Source organism: Acromyrmex echinatior, chromosome 3 (genome assembly GCF_024713525.1).
Source record: "Acromyrmex echinatior isolate Ae372 chromosome 3, ASM2471352v2, whole genome shotgun sequence".
NCBI lineage: Eukaryota > Metazoa > Arthropoda > Insecta > Hymenoptera > Formicidae > Acromyrmex > Acromyrmex echinatior.
In genome coordinates this window covers 12,173,699-12,194,002 of record NC_141854.1, presented here as the reverse complement: position 1 = coordinate 12,194,002, position 20,304 = coordinate 12,173,699, and the positions used below count along the sequence as shown (strand labels likewise).

The following is a 20,304-nucleotide window of genomic DNA, read 5'->3' as shown; positions in this document are numbered from 1 at the left end:
GTAGAAAACGTTTCGCGATTTATACGATAATAAGAAGGATCAGCGTGACACCATTCTTCTATCGATGCTAACAAATTATTAACGGAATCATCCTCCGCGATGTCCGAGAAATTGTCAAATAGATGACAACGTAAGATACAAGAGGATGCAAACGGACATAATTTGCTCGATGTGCTCCGTCTTTTAATAGCTTACCGTTTAACCGTCCTTCCGGCGCGGATACGCGAGTTCCTTTCTTAACGAAGACGCGAAAAGGGATGGATACTTCTTCCAGGAATAATGACGTTCGTATATCGTAACATGGTACGTCTACTTTATACACGCGGCCAATCGTATGGGGCAAGGCGTGCTTCGGAAACAATCTGTGCAATCGGGATACTCCCTGGATGAGAGAGCGTACGAACGTGGCTGGAATACAAATCGGAATTGGAATTCAACGAATACGGTGTACCGGGCACGCCGAATGGACGGTGCTTCGCACTCGTTCCGCATCCAGTATATACCATGTACGGATTTGCGTTATCGCGCACTTACGACAGCTCGTCCGAGCGTGTATATCGCGCGCGTAGGTGGTATACCAGGTATATCGCACCTCGCCGATCGAGAGACAAAAGCGAGATCTATGGTCGACCGTTATTTCCCATTGTCGCTCACAAGTATTGGGTACATTGCATTCGACACTTCAAAGCGTTCCCTATCCAGGCATCTAATTGCGAATCTGAGGAGAGATGTAATTTATCGTTGCGGTACTTTCGCAACATATAGGACGAATGTAACCGTTTGTATGAAGTAGGACTGAATATGCAACGAAACAGTTTCCAGTTTTCAGTTAAAAAGCTTAATAAAACAGATTGAATTTCATGATACAATACGAGTTTAGATGAAGTTCGTTACGTACGCATTTAATAAATCCGAATTTTTAAAAACGAAATTGTGTACGCAGTAATTTAATACAATAGGAAATAAATGAAGTGTACGCAGCAATTTAATACAATACGAAAAAAACAAAGTGTACACGGTAATAAAATAATATATTAATGGTTTAATAAATGGTTTATAGTATTGGGAACTTATATTAGAAATATAATGTTGCAATCCTTCCAATATACCTCAAATTTTTTTTCAGTTTAATCAATACATTAATATGCCTTATTTCTTTATTTTTAATTAAAAATGTAATGATAATGTCAATATGAATTAACTAAGTAAACGTACGTATATAAAATTTATTGACTATTGGATATAATTAAAATGCAATAAAAAGTAAACATTTCAACTTTTCCTTTTAGATCATCTTCAATACTAACTTAACAATTACATGTACCAAAATTAAGTATAGAAAAATATATTATACATTTATATAAATAGTAACAATTCTGATAAAAAAAGCAGTAAAATTAAGTAGAGTGCGTCAACTGTTGGAATAAGCTTCTTATGTTATAATATGGAATCCAGAAATAAAATAATTAGTTGTCAGAGTATATTTTTATATTTTTTGCTCATGTCATATTTGCTACATATTTGTTTATTAAATTAAAAATATGTTAGTTGTGGATGCTTCATACAAAGTTAAAGCGTAAATTTTATAGAAAATTTTAATAAAAAATTTCAAAATACTAATTTAAATTAATAATTAGCTCGATCTTTGCAATATAATTTTTATATAAATAATAATACATACAGAAATGGTTCGGAAGTACTGATAGAACTGCATTCAATTTTGTTATAAGTGACCTAGATATATCATATTGAATGCTTCGGTCAGTTGTAACATTTATTCGTAAGTTAATCACTTTTCGCATGCACGATCCGGGAGGTTTGCGGAATGGCGGAAAAAAATATATGATTCGAGCGTGTTCATCGACACAAATCATATGCTTATGGTTTTCTTACATCAGAATTCCTCAGCGCGTCTACTCGTTATCTATCGAAGTGTTAGTATTTCTTTGAGAATGCTTGCGGCTCCCGTACGTTCGTCCAGGAAAGTTTGCGGAGAGGATAAAAAAAAAGGAGGTAACCGAGCACTTTCAGTGGCACGAGGAAAATTATATACACCAGCCGGGTATTTACTAACCGTGAACACGACCGCCGCACTCCGCGCAACGTGCACTCATTGCGGACAAATGGACGCGAAATCACCGTTATTATTGCAATTTTCCAGTCGGACCGAGATCTCGCGGCGGTAGCGGCCATCGACTAAGGAGAAGAAGGGTGGCTAAATCGGCTGGACATTTTTACGCCATAAAACATAGCGGAATCCGTGCTCTTTGTCCCGGCACGATATTCCTTCGATAAACGCCAACAATTATTGTGGATAAAAGCAAGGTAGATCGCTTGCTTTTGTATGAACATGGTCTCATCATCGAAAGCCACCGCGTGACTTTCCGATAATAACCAAACTCCTCTCATATATACACTAAAATAGGATAGGATAGATAATTAAAATTGCCTTTTTTGTATAAGTATTGGATGTACAGATAATTAAAAGAAGAAGTACTTATCACTTTCATATCATATGCAAAATTAATAAATTTCTAATAAACATAATTTATATAACAAAATAAAAAGAGCTATTTTTAATTTTTAATCTTCTCACATTTGTATGGATTGGAAAATTCAAAACAATTAATATTTGAAATATTACAATTATCGATGTTCAAAACTTTATGAACTTATTACTATTAACGTTTGAAACTCTAAAACCGATACTGGAAATTCTAGCATAATTAATATTAGTAACTTCTTGATCAATATAATATGATGTTTTGCAGTTTAATAAAAATCGCAATAAAATAAGAAGATATTTTTAGTCTAATAAAATATATTAGGTGTTGGAATTAATTCGTAGCGTTTTACAAGTGATGGGAAGTACTTTCATTAATGTATTTTTTAATGCTCATGTGAAATAAATAACATTCTTTCATTTAAAAACGCTACGAATTAATTCCAACACCTAATATATTTAACAATTTATATTTAAAAGTGCCATTTAATTCTTCTATGATTTCAAACTGTATATAGTTGCTTATGTATATAGCTACTACACGATCGGTGCTTTTTATTGACATGTTATTTCTAAATGGACGAACGATATTGGAAAATATTAAATTGGAATCTGTTGCACTGGATATTAAAAAATAATTTGATTTCCATGAATTTTCTATCAATAATTGCTTGATCGTGTTACGTAATTATTTATATGTCATAAACTCAATAATATAAATAAATGCATTATTTACTTTTTTAACTAGCGAGAATAATAATTACTGTTAGTGTTATGTTTGTGATACATGAATTTATAAAAATTAATTTTAATGTTAATATAAATTTATGCAAAAAAAAAATTAATTTTAATCGCTTCCAAAATGGAACTGGCCTGAAATTTGCTTCAAAAAACAATGAAATGGTTTTAAAGCTCATACAAACAATTAATTTCATTAACATTAAAAGATTATAATTAGTGCAAAGACGGTTAAATTTCTAATTTACAATCATTTAATCAATGTAACGTAAATAATAATAATTACAAACGTTTCGAGTTCATTTCGAGCCATTTTCAGTGTGTTGAGTTTGCAATTAGTTCCTGCTATAAAACTCAACACACTGAAGCTGGCTTGAAATGAAGCCGAACGGTCTGTAATTATTAATCACGTTACATTGATTAAATGTTTGTATAAAAATTAGAAATTTGATAACCGTCTTTGCACTCTAATTACCGCGTAAAAATTCTCATTAGCTCGAGTTGTTTTTTATTTTATTTGACTTTCTCGAAACTTATTCTTTGTTTGTATTTTTAAAAGATTGAATCAATGATCAAAATAGCAATTTTATAATCAGAGACATTGTTGCAAGTAATCTTTATTATATCTATAAGTTCTCTCTTTTCAACGACAATTTTATAATTTCTAAATTAATGAAAATTAATAAAAACTGTTACTCTTAATACTTAAAAAAATTAATTTATCAGCTGATTCTATTATGTTATAATAAATAAACATATATAACTTTCTTATACTTAATAATTTCAGTATACAAAAGATTTAATTTGTTGCTTATAAAAAAATTAAAATTAAATATCAAGTTGACTTTTACCTTTAAAAAGCTTAAACATATCGATGCTTTATAAGTGTAGCAACTCAAATTATAGCGTATATTTCAACAGACAATCGATTTTGCTTCCAAAGTATAATTATATTATTTATTAACATTATAGTAATCATTATGATACCAACAACTTCATCTTCAAAAGATATTGCCCTGTGTTATCACAATTACAGCGATTGATTTCTCTTCCTTTGTTTTTTATAGATTTATAGACATAATTGATGATCATCGTTAATATAGTGAATTTCCGCTACAGTTTAATAACGTTTCTCCCTCCCTCTTTCCGCCAGTATAAATGTAGCAACAATTATAAAAGCATTACATGACGAAGCAGCAAAGAATTTAATATCAATATTTCTAAGAAAATAATAAAGCGACGTGACGAAGTTACTTAAGCACCTACTCGAGCGGTGTAGCGATATATAAGAATAAAAACATTCACATTCTGAATTGCGTCATAGTGAACTGAGAGATGATGCACGCGTGTATCACGATATCACGCTTGTGCCGTATAAAAGGCATTGCAAACCGTAATTAAGCCACGACCAGTTTCGTTCGACAAGCACAGCTTTGTAAATTACAGTCTCCATTAGCGCGTTTCTTTTTCCTTTAAGCTTAATAATCACGAATCGGTGTGTAACGTGAACTTGTTACACCACCGAGTACCGCGCTAAATAGTTCGAAAACTTAATATTACACGGCGGATAATTAAGATTCTAATGAAAGCCGTTTGAAAACCAAACCGCCGTCACGAGACGCTTGGCAAGAGAACACACAAGAAGCATCCGTCGTTCTACATTCACCGAGATACGCACGGTTATCCAGGGATGAAAACCTGAAACGTCTGCGTCCAAAGAAGTATAAAACGCCTCTTGTTAATCAAAGCTATACAATCTATTTTCTCAGAATATGATAAATGTCTATTATATTCGCGCGATCCGATAAACATACTTCAGTTAAATACACACTCCTTTCGATCCCGCCCTTTTCTAATGATACTTAATCTAGTTCCTTCATTATCATTACGAGAATTTACGGCACGCAAGATTGATAACCAAATTGTATGTTTCGCGAAAGTATTCGAGTGTTATTATCCTCTGATATACTAGTCACGGTTGCCGCCACGCAACTGTGTTGCGTGCTTCGTAACGACACGCGTGGCAAATCAGAATCCAGCCGGATGTTAATCGCGATGGTAGATCGTTTCCTCTGCGTGATCGACGAAACTTGCGCCATTAAGGCGCTGGCTACTCCGGTTCGACAGGCGTGTAAGTCGCGGCCCGTTGTAATTCACGATCGCCATCAATACGTTTCTTTCAGTTCAACTCGAGACAGTGTCACGGACTTGTTACCTTTCGCAGCTACTATTAAGGGTATTATTTCATTGTTCATGCCGAAAACGGATTGTTCACGCCCGAAGAAAATTGATGTCATGCCGGCGCCGTGCAATCGATACCGACGCATATAAAGCCATGTATTCGTTCACAAGTGAAAATCACTGCATTGATGGCAACTGAATCAATTGCATTGATTCTCCATTATGTTACACAGTATGCTTAATAATACTATATTTAGGAATACGCTCAATGCTGCATAAATGCTATAGTTACATGTTCGACGTGAATTTACTACGAATTGCTTTGTCCCAATATCCTTTGCGTACTAAATTACTATTCGCAATAAGCATGACTCCAACAATTACCCTATTTAAGAAACATAATACAGGAGAGATCAGGACTAATTGTTACAAGAAACAAATTGTAATAGTTACGTAGGTTTTTTTAAAGAGAATAGCACATTTTTACATTTACGTATAATCCTTATGGTATCTTACTATTTCACTTCATGCTTGGCGGCCATAATTAAAGTGTAGAAGACTTTGGGTGTATTCCATTTCACGCATGATGCGCATAATGCATCATTTATCCTTGTTGTTTACCGAATATTAAACAAGAATAAATGATGCCTTATAAATATCATGCGTGAAACGAAATGCATCTACTATGTTTATTTATGTATTTTTCACTGATAAAAGTAGGTTAAATATTTCATTCTGTGAACTGTTTATTTTATTGAATACATAAGCTATAGATATGTTTTATTTGGCATTCTTTTAAATTCATATAGTTTTATATACAAAAAAATATACAATTTTCCCCGAAAACGACTGTAAATATTGTAGTCATTCTCTCTCTCTCTCTCTCTCTCTCTCTCTCTCATAACTACATAAAAGTACTATATATTCTTTTTAGTATGTAAAACTACAACTAAAAAATAAATTTTATTTTACTACACCAAAAAATTATTAGTGTTATCACCTATCATCTATTCTGCTCTCCAAAAATAAACAATCTTTAAGAGAGTGTAACTTTGTCAAAAATGGTTATAATTAAATGATTCAAAAAGCATTTGAAAGCTTGAAGTCTCTATTTTTTAGATTAGTAGTTTAGATAATAGCCTAATTGATTTTTTATATAATTACTGATGCAAATAGAGATGTGTCAAACCTGAATTTTTTAAATAAAATTTATAAAGCTCGATATGATTTAAATCGCACATAAATGCACTTTATAGCTTTTGAAAAAATACTACTCTTTATCTTTAATTTGCATACTTATTCAGCATTACACAGCATTTTTTTTTTCATCGAACTATTATAACTGAAGCAGAAAATATCTTTTTTGACTATCTACAGAAGAAAGTCGAAGTAACGGTTTTCTTTAAAACGAATAGAAAAGTCTGTTCTCTCTTTAAGATGCGTCTATCATTGGATGCTTTCCATTTTAATGGCACAAATCAACACAAACATCATTCTTTCTTAGCATTCCAGTGAATAACAAAAATAGAATGATACTTGTGTTGATTTGTGTCATTAAATAGAAAGCACCTATTTTTTTATATAAAGAAACTTTTCATACGTAAACTTCATTTAAATAAGCTAAAAATTAAACAATTTATACGATATTATTCAACTTGATATATCTCGAAGAAATATTAAGAACATTATGATCTTAACATAATTTATGTCTTTTGTGTTCGAAGCAACGACTTTGGATAAAACGACGTCCACTTGATTTTATCCGGCAGTAGACGCGCATTGTGTGGAAGTTGTACGATCGGATTTACTCTTTCTCTTATGTGTTACATATACATATATCACATGCACTTTAAAGAGCAAATTTAAATCTTTCTATTCGTTTCTTAAAAAATACCGACCACTACTCTGTTCGTCTTTTATGAGTCAAAGTCAACAAAATGCTTTTTATTTCAATATTTAACAATTCGGTGAAAAAAATCGTACATCGCTGAACAAGTATGCAAAGATTTATTCTTTCAAGAGCTCTAAATTGCTTTTGACTCATGAATTAAATAGAATTTTGTAAAGTTTATAAAAAAAAAAAAAAAATTTCGAATTTGATAAATCTCTATTTTTCTCCATATGGCTCCTTAAAAAATTGCATTGCAATTTTATTACCGAACCGAAGAGTACAAATCTCAAACTTTAAAATTCTTTTTCAATCATATCATTATAATTATATTTTTCACAAAGTTATACAATGCTTTGAAAATTGAAGGGCAGAATAGATAATCCCTTAATTTTTATGTTATGTACATATAACTATAATGTCCACCATCATTTTACGAAAAAAATCACAGTGTTATTATTACTAACATTATAAAAGAAATAACTATAAAAATGTCTAATCACAGTTATTTACTATGCAATAGTTATAAATACCAAAAACTTTTCTCTTAATGTAATAAATTTTTCAGTTTAAAGATTTAATATTTTACATTTAGGTGTCTCTCTCTCTCTCTCTCTCGCTCGCTCGTCATTATTATGTTGGTAATAACGATAAGTGTAGAGTTTCTTTTAAATTTCACCAAGTCTAAAGGATCAGTTCCGGCCTTGGTTGCCGACTAGAGGGATCATTTGATATCTCAAAGAGAATATTGCAGCAGAACGGAACGCGGTCGAACAGAATTCCGCGATTTTACGCTCAGTCGCGGAATTGCGGTCGTTATGCGTCTCCGCTTGAGTAATACCTATGAGTAGATATCACGCTCGCCGAGCACTTAGTCCGGTCGCGTCTGGCGAATAAAGAACACAGTTACGCACATGAATGTCTCGGTGCAGAATGAAATACCGCCCTGTTATCCGACTTGAGAGCGAGTCTCTCTGCTTTGGACGTGAGAGTAAAGTTGCAAGGTGTATACTTGACGCGAGCGATAACTTCGTCACGGTATCACACACCTTCTCCTCTACATCATAGTGATATTCCACATTCTATTTTCATTCAGTCGGAACAACACGACAAGATCATTTAACTGTCGGTTAGAACGCTGTCTGTAAACAAAGTTTTTTATTGGCAGTTTCAGTGTCACGCAAAGATTGAACTTATATATATTATTTAAGAATCTACGACCCGGAACAAAATGCGACATGTAGTTTTAAAATTCTGTGCTGAAGAGGCGTAATAAAGAAGAGAAAAGAGAGAGAGAGAAGAGGGAGAAGATAAAATTTTGCTTCTCGACTGACGAAGTATAATAACGTTAATCCAATGCTACAGTGTGCTCTACCACATATTCTGACATATGCAACTCCCGCAGCGTAATGTAACCTTGTTGCATTGAATAACCGCGGGATTCCCGTACGTGCACAACGGACCGAAACGTCGTCGCGCCGCATGTAACCATATATTCGCCTCATGGCATCGCCTACGGCATAATCCTGACACGCGCACAAATTTCCTTATGCTGTCTGCTTCCTGCAAGCCCACGGACAACTTTTCCGTTTCTAGAGAAATGGTATATAGTGCGTGATTGAGTTCTAAATTCTATGCTGTGATACATAATGCTCGACACTTGGCGTATTTAGTAATATTCATAATTTTAAGATTACAAATTGTCGGAATTTTCCTTACAAAAGATGTAAGTTGAAACATTGTAAAACGTTCAATGCTCAATGAAACGTATACTATTCAATTCATAAAAGATCATCATAAGAGAGGCTTTCTATAAAGCCGTTAGTAATAAATCAGAAATCAGAAGCTAGAAATTGATCAATCACAGTCGAATGGGAAAAGAATAATCGACTATGATTAATCAATTTTCAGCTTTTGACTTCTGATTTATTACTAATGACTTATTGTAGAAAGCCTCTAATACTTAATAAAGTTTCTCTTGGAAACAAAATTCTATTATAAAAGTACATTATAATATTTGCAAATTAAATGCTCTTATAGTAGAAGAAATCGAGACTAGTTGTTCTTATAAAAAGTTTATCCAAATTAATGTGCACATTTAAATCAATGAATATCTGTACATTGATTTAAACAGATTTTTAATTGGATAATCAATTCTTTTTTTAATTTGCATAAATATTTTTAAACATTGAAAATTAAAATTTTTTGTTAGTAGGTAAATTGTAAAGGTGCCATTTCAACGCTGAAAAGAAGCATCAGCACGATGGATAAATCCAATTTTCAGCGTCAGATCGCTCGGCTCAAAATTGAATGCACATACATGACGCTACGTACTTTTCATGCATTTTCACTATCTAGCGCCAATTTTTCACATAAGTTTTTGACGCTAAAAATGAGCGCCGAGTAACAGCATGAAAAAAATGACACCTTTATAACCCACTATAAGGTAAGTTGTTACTGAGCTGAGATAAATTGTTATATTTACAATACAATTTCAAACACATACACATATAAAGAACAAATTCAAAATTATCATGCATTCAAACACAAAATACTTCACACAGAATATTTTAGGTTTTTATAAAACTAAAATTTACAAAAATATGTTTTTAATCAGTTATTAAATCTATCTATCTATCAATTAACTAAAGAAAGAAACTTGAACTTAACTGCAAAATACTACACAATTATTTTGATGATCCGAACAAAATTATTTTCAATTTTATATCTAGTTAAAATTTTTAGATACTTCAGCAAAATTGTTTTTTCTATTCAATTTATATTATTGTTATAAAAAAATCTATATATATTAATTAAAGTTTTTATTGCTCATAAAATTTCTAACATTTACTAAGTTGAGATTTATAAATAACTGTGTTACAATCTCGATCAATATATATAACCACTATGTATAGAGTAAAGAAAATTAATTGCATTACTATTCGAAGTCTAGCTATCATCAGAAAGCAACTTCTATTTTTTTCTAACGGCTCAGCAAGCAGCTACACCAATCTCACGATTCTTCCTTCGATACCGTGATGCGGAAAAGTGATTTTTATTGAATCGAACCCCACTTAAACATCTACACGGCAATCTCGTTGAAAGAGAAGAATATCGTGCTGTACGTGCGTGTACGCGAGTGCATTACCAACCAACGTGAAATTGAGAGAAAATGAGATCGATCACTCTCTTGATAAAGGATGAAGCACCCATCCATGAGCCTTTGAGATTGTTCACCATAGAATGATAGAGCTTTAACGATGATTCCGCCCCGTAGTTCCCGCGGACAGTAAATGATCCCCGCCAGAACGAAATTACATGGCCGGAGAAACTACAAGGATCTATTGTGAACTGCTTGTCGCTATTCGCTGGCCCACAGAGAAATTCCGTCAGAGAAACAAAGTGCTGCCGTCCGTCTTCTGCAAGTTTTCCACTCGCGATTCCGTTCTTTTTATCGCTTGACGAGAATGCAATTTTCGCGAAGCAGCCAAACGATCCAAGTACATATGCGACTTTCGTGCTTGAGAAATCAGAACGACGTCGACGTCCTGACGTCGGCGTCGCCGCGACTCTTGGCGCGTTGTCTAATAAAAATAAAATTCGGCAACTTCGTACATTACTCGAATTCGTATATTACATCAATCGAACATACAACTTTTCGGTTTGTATACCTCTTATTGCTGTCGCTGTTATTCCTATTTTTATATAGAAACTTATATTTTTCATATACGTTGTTTACTAAAATAAATGTATAAATTGAGAAACTAAAAATTTTGTAAAAGAACAAATCTAGATATCACCTTTATAATCTTTATAAAAGATATATTAGTAAATTAACTATATTACTGAATAAGTTACTAAAATATATTGCAAAATTGATAATAATGTTTGTAATTTTAATATATTTAATGTATTCATACAATTGTCTAAAGCAATATTTCTTCACAAATCGGGAGATTTTTATCAAAGATTGATAAGAATTCAATAAATTTGCTAAAATAGAAATTATATTAATTATTGAATTGGTTAAATAGAATAATTCTTATTTATTTTTTTAAAAAAGCTCTTGTTTATTAAAATTCTTCAACTCTGAATTTCTTTAAAAAAATGCGTTTTCATTTAAGCAAAAATCGGTTATTAAATGCGCGTGAACATTATGAAATACATATATCGCAAACGATCCGAGTAATCTGAAAAGAACATGTTTATTTTAATTTAACGAATTCCGCAATATGGATTACGTATAAACCAAATTTACAGGAAAAGTGAATGAACGTGGGAAACATGCTACCGATTGTGAGACAACATGGGAAAGCGAAAGAAAGGTCATATCCCGATAAGAATTTTGTCTCTGACCCTCGACCTTTTCACACGACGCCACATACGTTGAACGTAATGTGTTTCGGACGTGGGCGATTTGAGGCAGACGCAAGATAATGAGTTCCTGGACTGTGGGATATTGGCATGCGACTTATAAGGATGAGAGTAGTAGGCTCAAGATCGATGCATCCGCGGGAATAGACGAACCCCGCGCGCGCTCGGCTATTATTCGTAAGTCGTGATCCTGGGTCAGACTCCCGCTGACTGCAGAAGGCTCCTCTCTATTACTCCGGGGCCCGACAGGGGGATACGATCGAGAGACGGCAATAACGCATTTTGAGGAAGCACCCTTGCCCTCTATCATTCCTGGCGATCGTCCGTCCACGACGACGTAGGAACGGACGTAATGATGCCCGTCTACGTATTGCGCTAATGTAACGGTACGCCGTCATCATCCAGGATTTGTATTCGTCTAGTTTTCACATGAAATCCATACATTTTATGCAAATAATAATATATGAGACCGAGAGGGCATTGCAAATTGTTATCATGACGGAACTGAAAAGTGGAACGCGGTAGGTACTTGGAATTCAATTTAACAAAAAAGTTTCGAATATGATAATCGGACGTAATGTATTCATCTTTCTCCTTCGATTTTATGCTTGACTTTTCTTTCCCAATAATTTATATCGGAGTTTTTGTCGGTTCATTTTAATATTTTAAACGTCTTAATATGTAACTGTCGAATCAAATATCAATTTCAATTAAAAAGTTTTCATTAAAAAGTTACATTGTATTGATCCCAAAATATAATTTATCTACGGATTGGGCATTTACATAATGTGCCATAAATTCTGTTATTAATTGTAAGAAGAATAATTTCATAATTAAAATGAAAGTAGAATAAAGTATATACTTGAAAATAAAATATATAATGTAAAAATAAACATAACTATTCAAAATATTCACCCTCACGAGTTCTTCTAAACGATCGGATTTCAAACTCTCACAGCACATAAAATTTCAAGTTATTTCATTGAAATTTAGATCGTTTTTTCTTTCCAAAATTTAACACAAAATGACTTTAAATCTCATCGAAGTTCTAAAATTGATCTTATAAAAATACCATCATCGAGATTTTGAATGCCGCGAAAGTTCCAAATACGACTGTATTAAAGTAAAGAAATTTGTAAAATTAAAAGATGGAAATTTTTGATGATTAAATTAGTTATGGCAAATAATGATTTAATTAGTTATGATTGAATCCGATAATAAATATTTTTTTTTAATAACAGAATTTATGGCACAACTATTATATATATCTCTAAATTTAATATTTCGCTTCTACAAATATACGATTCAAAATAAATATATATACATATGTTCACAACGTGTAGATAATACAATATATTAATAAGCAGTTTAAAGGACATACCTACTACTACATTTACTACTCATATTCAGTTACTACTCCAGTAGTAAGACACCATCATTACAATCAACTTGCGCGATTATGCGTGTAATTTATTTTCAACGTAACTTCAAACTATAGCGTGTAAATTGATTCAACATCTCGTTCGGGCGTCGTTTAAATTGAAAATCGAAGTAACAGAAGGAATATACGGTGTCTAGCTTAACGACGAGTTTACTGCCGGGTCAGGTCACGCTGGAAACGCATTTGCACATACGACTATGTTAAACGGCAGATCCTTTTACGGCGTGATAAGAAATAACGACTCGTCAGCTATTTTTGCGGATGATCGACAGGTTTCGAATTTTACTGCATATGCGCCGCTGCATGGTGCCGTCGTTTCACGGCAGCAGGCTGTAAACTTTCAGCCTGAGAAGTACGCGAACGCCACGAACGGAGTAATTCCACATCCGATCCCATCCGAACCCATCTACCTAGCGACCCAGCTACCTACCTACGCACTCGGGCGTGAGTACCATGAGTACTCCACGTACCAGTGATGCACCACGATGCACCACGATGCACCGCGGGACACACACGTGCACGCGACGCTATCCCGCCGACTGAATGCCTCCGCTCAGCCTCATAACTCCGCGCGCCCCGGTACACTTTATCTCCGGTTATCTTCCCTGGCGAAGAATCGTAAATTCGAACTCGAAGGCGAAGTTCTCGCGCACTTCTCGCACAGTACCACCGCCTGCCCAGCATGATTTACACGATCCTTTGCGTCGCACCTTGAAAAAGGCGCAAGCTACATTGCCACGCGCGTCCATCGAGACCGCAGTTTTTTCTTACGTTACCCACCATCAAATTTTCTATTGGATCTAAAATCTAATGATAATAATGAAAAGAATAGTATAAGTAGAAAAAAAAATGGAATCAATAGACCTTTCATTTTTCATTAAAAAAACATTTCAGAAGAGAAACATATATTATTATTTTATTATATATATTTATTATTATATAATATAATAATAAATGTGTAACCTATTAAACAGTATTATTATTTAAAGATGTGTATATGAAATAAAAAATATCCTATAAACTATTAATTTTTTTGATAACTGTACCTGGAATTTTATGCGGAAAATGATAAGATGAATCACTCGGCAATTTGCACTTTTTTTGAAAGCTACAATGTGTCTTTTACATATACAAAAAATTAATAGTTTATGAAATTTGTTAGTATAAAATATCTTTTAAACTATTGATTCTTTGATATTTCTACTTCATTATTTTTATATGTGGAATAATTTAAAGAATCATATTGAAAATATCATATAATTCTAATTTAAAAAGTAAGTGTGATCTTTTTAGCTCCATCTAGAAAAAGAACGACGTCAGCAAGATACGTAAAACTGTTCCCCTCGAAATCATTTCACTTTTATTTAAAACATTTTTTTATTATTAATAATTTTGGAAAGGAAAAACTTGACTGTTTAAAAATACAATGTTCAAAATACAATGACCGAAATATCCTATATATACAATATGTAACATTGTGTAAAACAAAATATAATAACGTCAATTCTCATAATAATATATCCTAATACTCATTGTCAATACTTTTTTTAGCTTTATAATTATTTTAAGTTGTTAATTTTAAGAAATAAAATATCTGAGACAAATTTATACACATTGATTTACGTTTCCACTCTTAATATGACATTTCTAATAAGGAATTCAAAATAGTATGATTATTTCAAGAGTTGAAGAATCATGTATCTTAATTATGTATCATGCTCGTTGACAGTTTCTGCATTCTTCACATTGAAGAATCTTAATCATGTATCATGCTTGTTGACAGTTTCTGGATTTCGCCCAGTCTGAACGAAGTCATCGACATTGCGACACATGCGAAGGCGTTTATCTCGCAGCATTACCTTTTATGTCCGCTGGTAAACTTGTTCAAGCGTACGTAACCACCTACGTGCCTCGTCACTCGCTTCCGATCGTGGCGTTTTTGCCTGAACGAATTGAGTTACTCTATGATTATCGCGTACGGATAATATTCCATGCGTGTATCCGTTTAATTTGCGACTTTACGAACGATAAGGTAATATCTTCACATTCGCAAACGTGTGGCTTAAAGAAGCAAATCATCGTAGAAGCGGAGATAGAAATGAAAACGAAGGGACGACGAAGTAGAAAGATCAATCGCTTGATTTGTGAAAATTATGGAAAGAGAAACGTGAATTGAAGATACGCCTGCACGCAGTAGATAGAAGTTTGTTATCGACGCACTTACTACTACGACCGTAAAACATAATTTATATTCAGATCGTGCAGAAAAATAACATAAATTAATATTTCAGAGTGTCGCAGAATAAAGTCCTTAGTTAATAGCCAATAACTGATAATCAAGTAATAACGAACGTACAGCTAATATTTAATGACATTGTATCAAATAATCATTAATATCCTCGTGAAAATTTCATAAAATAGTAATTAAATGATCAATTATGATACAAATCTCAATTATGAAGCAATATTCTTCTTCTTAAATCCTAATTTACACTGAGAAAAATATCTGAAAATGGACGAACTAAAAAATTCCAATTATATCAAACAGAATTTTAGTTACAATTAGTAGATTTAATCAAAAATTTTCGATTCATCCACACATTTTCAATTAGAATTCCAATTAATCCAACCAAACTTTTTTCTCGGTGTATATATTATCCTTACTTTATTTTCTTTAATATACTTATGGTAATTAGAACAATATATTTATAAAAATGATTTGTTGCTAAATAAAGTTGATCTAAATAAAGTTAGATTAGTTTGCAAAGAAGGATACTTTGACATTATAACAAAATTTAATTGTTGCATACATAAAAGATTGTAAAAGTAATTATAAACTTTTACTTGTGTTAATAATATTGATTTAAAACGTTCGATATGAATAGTTATTAATAATATTAATCATAATAATTAATTATGCAATCGGCACTGCCGATTTAATTAAATAAAAATATCAATAATTTTTCAGTAAAATGAGAGTCGATAAAGTGTTAATGTCTTTTTGTACGTGAGACGTTGAAATGCGAACGACGAAAAACGCTGTCAAGAGAAGACGACAGTAGCCATGCGTATTACGATTAGCTTTGTAAATATTATTCCACGGTCGGTGTCGCGCTCGTGGATATCTTTTTCTTGGGCCTGGCACGTCGTTTCCGCGAACAAAGAGTCAGGAATGTCGCGGCCGGAGGTTCGTCGCTCGCCTTCGCATTAACGCCGTTTCAGCTGATAAAAAGAGGAGAATCGGGCTGCACCGAAGAAGATCGCTCGCGCATCGTCGCCTTGCATCGCCGTTAAAAGCATTTATTGGCGTGAGAGCATTCGGTTGTGAATTGCACTTGCAGAGCTATGGTGCCGACTACGACCGGTGTTCTGGCTGGCTCGAGAAGTAGGTCCGGCTGCACGCTTATCGGGAAAACGGACCTGCTTTCGTTATTTTTGCTCGTCTCCCGATCTCACGTGCACCTGTTTCAATCGGGTACCGACCGAATATATTACAAACCTGGTCGCATCACCGTGCGATTTCTCATTATCGAATGTTTGCGACACGACGTCGTACATAATCTATAGCCTGCATCAAATTTGCACATTGGATGTTTCCAAAGTGAAAATAAAGGACAATTTCTTGTTAAAGAGAAATGTTGAGAATCGAACGTACATCTAAGAAATAAAACGTTAACATATCGCTCCTCTATTTAAAAAATGATACAAATAAAAAAATTAAGTTTTTCAGAAAAGTTGAACTATTTTTCAATTTAACAAAGAATTATTGACTAATCAAATAATCAAAAATATCTTCTTAACATGATCAAATATCATTTTTGTTTTATAATCCTTAAAAGTTATCTTTTTTGAGTTATGATAATTTTGATAACTTTGATAAGCTGTTCTTTTTAAGTTGTAATGATTTTGAGTGACAGTGAAGTTAAGTTAATTCACTCTTTAATACTCGCGTATTAAAAAATTATGACAAATACTGAAAATTAGGATTTGCTTAAAAATAAAACTGCTTCGTGTGCTTGTAATAGATACCCAATAGATGATGCGTTTATCAAGTTATATTATATCTCTATATGATTGATTCATACTTGATATCCTTGATTCGTACTTGATAGATAATTAAAAAGCTTTACAAATAAATATAAAACATAAAACAGTAAGAAAAAAAACGGCCGTTTTTTTTTAGTTTGATTTTTTACAATATTATGATGTAAAAGAAACGTACCGATAATCTTCAAAAATGAATGTGAATAGCCATCAGTTTCGAGTGATCCAGTTACCGTCAGCTATCAGAATCATTAAATGTTGTAAATCTCTTTGTTTCCATGATTATAGTCAGAATATGTAGAAATATACATTTTTCGTTATCTTATTATACAATACAATTATAAAATTGAATTCCTATTCTTTTAATTATAAATCTTATAATATTTTTTTAATCTCTCACGATAATTTTCTAATTATTATTGGCTTTAGTTTACCTAAAGAAGAAACAATCTTGTTTTATACAGGATGTGTTATATCACAAAAAATATCATTAGCATAATTCACTATAATTAGTGTTATCGAGAGAACGACGATTCTTGCAGCAGTTTTGCATAGTTTTATCTAACGTAACGACGTGCAGATTGGCCAACGGAACATTAATGTGCAACTTATACCTTCCAGTTACTTCCATAACTACGATTTCCTGTCTTAAATTGCAATTTGCAATTCAGGAATTTCTTCTATGGCTTATAGAACACACGTATATCGTATAATATAATATAGGATGTCGATCATCTTGCCCGAAGTTGCTCTTCAACTACAAAAATATGATTGTGTCTAAATTTAGTTTAAAACTGAACAAAGTAAATAAACTCGAGGTTACATTATGATATAAAAATGTAAAGTATAAAATATATAAAAGTAAAAAGAAATAAAGTCTATCAGAATTCTCACAAAATATTAAAAATTGTAATCTGTATATTTTCTTGCTACATATTATAAAATCAAAAATTTATGATATATAATTCGAAAATAATTTATATGTAAATATAATTTTTGTGGTAAACTTGAAGTTTTGAAAACTGCACATTTTACTGGTATAAACAAGAAGTTTGTCTAGTAAGCGAAAAAACGAAAAAGGCATATATTACAGAATATATTATTAAAGAATACAAATAATGATTTTATAATGAGCAAGATTATAATTAAAATAAGTTTCACTAGATACTAAAAGAATGCTTCTAGGATATACGTATAATATATTTCTTTTAAAGATTTCACAACAGATAATAAGATTATCTCTGAGAAAATAAAATTCATATAGACTTGTTTCGTGCATACATAAATTGCTTAACTTATTTGAGCATTACAGCGGCTTTTCTCAAAGATCACCAGAAATGAAAATAACAACTAGAGAGAAGAGCTCATAAACTCGATAACGTATCGCCAATGAAATAGATGCACTTTTCGAGTCGACATATCGTTCTCAGTACAGTGATCGATTCGAAGCTGTGCGAAACCATCTATCAATTGTGAAATATTTTGCAACGACTAGGTTGATCGATCCGTCAGATAATCGTATCCGAGGAAAAAATTGACAACAAAAAAAACAAAACGATTTCTTCGGTGTGTCGTTTCTCTCACGTACCAAAGAGAACGATAGGACCGACCCGGATGAATATCGTGGTGGCGCAGCGGCGACGTCACGGCAGAGGTAAAGACGTAGATTACACCAAACGTGCTATCCATATTAATAAACTAGTTTTTGCTGACACTCGCTGCCGCGGTCTCGTTCGCTTATTACCATGGAGAAAACCATCGACTGAAATACTGCCGTTAATCCGCGCTGCAGCCGGCGTCGCCGACGCCATCGTCGTCGCCAGACATCACGGCAGAAGCAAACTAATTAGATGCTGTGGAGGTTATCAAGGTTGTAGACGTGTCGCACTTTTCCCTTTTGGTCAATAGCAGAACGCTGTCGTCGATTGGAGAAAGAAATGAGAATGAGTGATAAAATTGAGACGATTATTAATATTAATCATTATAATTAAACTATTTTCGTAGCGACGCGCGATTCACTAAAGATTGAGACAAAGTCTGAAGAGAAAGGACACAATATACTAAGCTAGGCCAATAATAAATCACCGATTAACTTTTTCAGATCTGTGAGATACATATAATCCTACCTCGATTGCCGCGATTATATCTTTTGATTGAGAAGAGATTTATGTGTTTGAAAATTGAAAAAGCAATACACAATAGTTATCATTTGAAAGTATGAAACAATGTCAAGATAATCAATATTTTATGATTAATAATATATTAGATAATTTCCATGTGCGCCATAGAATCAATATTCTGAATAATTAGGATGATTTAATAATTATTACATGTTCTTTTATTTCTTATCATATTTCAGTTTAATATTATTATACCTGTACACACTTTTTGCTAAATACAAAGTAATAGTGTAACATTACACTGTTACATTAATAACATAAAGTGGAATTTATACTGTAACTTTTGGAAAAATTTTCGACTCTAATTCTGTTTTTCTAATCTAAACGAAATTAGGTAACACAAAAGAAAACTGATAGAATAATTAACAAGGGAGATATATATATATATATATATATATATATATATATATATATCTTGTTAATATAATAATTTTATATATATATATATATCCCTCAATATATTTGATTAGTTCTAATATTCGTTCTAAATTCATCGGAGTGATCTATAGTTTGATGTACCCACATAGATATATTCCGTCCACTATAACCGCAGCCTTATCGATCACGCGCGGGACATAACAGTATTTTGAGAGAATTCAATTACGTGAGCGTAAAGTTTTTACTAGTGATGCTAGTCGAAGCGGAGCCAATCGCTTGAATCTCTCATCTGGCCATGCGCGTTTATACAGATTAATGTGTGCATGCTATTTCACGCTTTCGCCGACAATAAAAGCCTCGATTAACAATCTTTACATCGATACGTTATATCGCTTAGCGAATAGAAGAAAGATCACCACCGTAAAGTGAATTCAAAATCGACAAAGGTGACAAAGGTTCGTTTTCTCGATAAGAGATACGACAGATTCTCTCTCTCTCTCTCTCTCTCTCTCTCTCTCTCTCTCTCTCTCAGGTATGCGGGCAGGCAGGTACTGAAGTACACAGGCACGCACAGCAC

At 32.9% G+C, this 20,304-nt stretch overlaps 2 long non-coding RNA genes across 9 annotated transcripts in view; one reads left to right on the top strand and one right to left on the bottom strand.

The window, feature by feature from the left end:
- Nucleotides 1-18,816, top strand: LOC147910254 (uncharacterized). 8 transcript variants are annotated; one of them, XR_015544495.1, is made up of 4 exons: nucleotides 2-8,647; nucleotides 8,716-9,036; nucleotides 9,523-12,205; nucleotides 14,909-18,816. It is a non-coding gene; the product is annotated as an uncharacterized LOC147910254 (long non-coding RNA). The 8 variants fall into 8 exon arrangements; XR_015544497.1 differs by having other exon boundaries at nucleotides 2-9,036; nucleotides 9,523-9,756; nucleotides 10,306-12,205; XR_015544494.1 differs by having other exon boundaries at nucleotides 2-9,036; nucleotides 9,523-9,756; nucleotides 10,264-12,205.
- LOC147910252 (uncharacterized) overlaps nucleotides 1-20,304 on the bottom strand; it is a 322,413-nt gene that overhangs the window by 119,496 nt on the left and 182,613 nt on the right. The window lies entirely within an intron of this gene.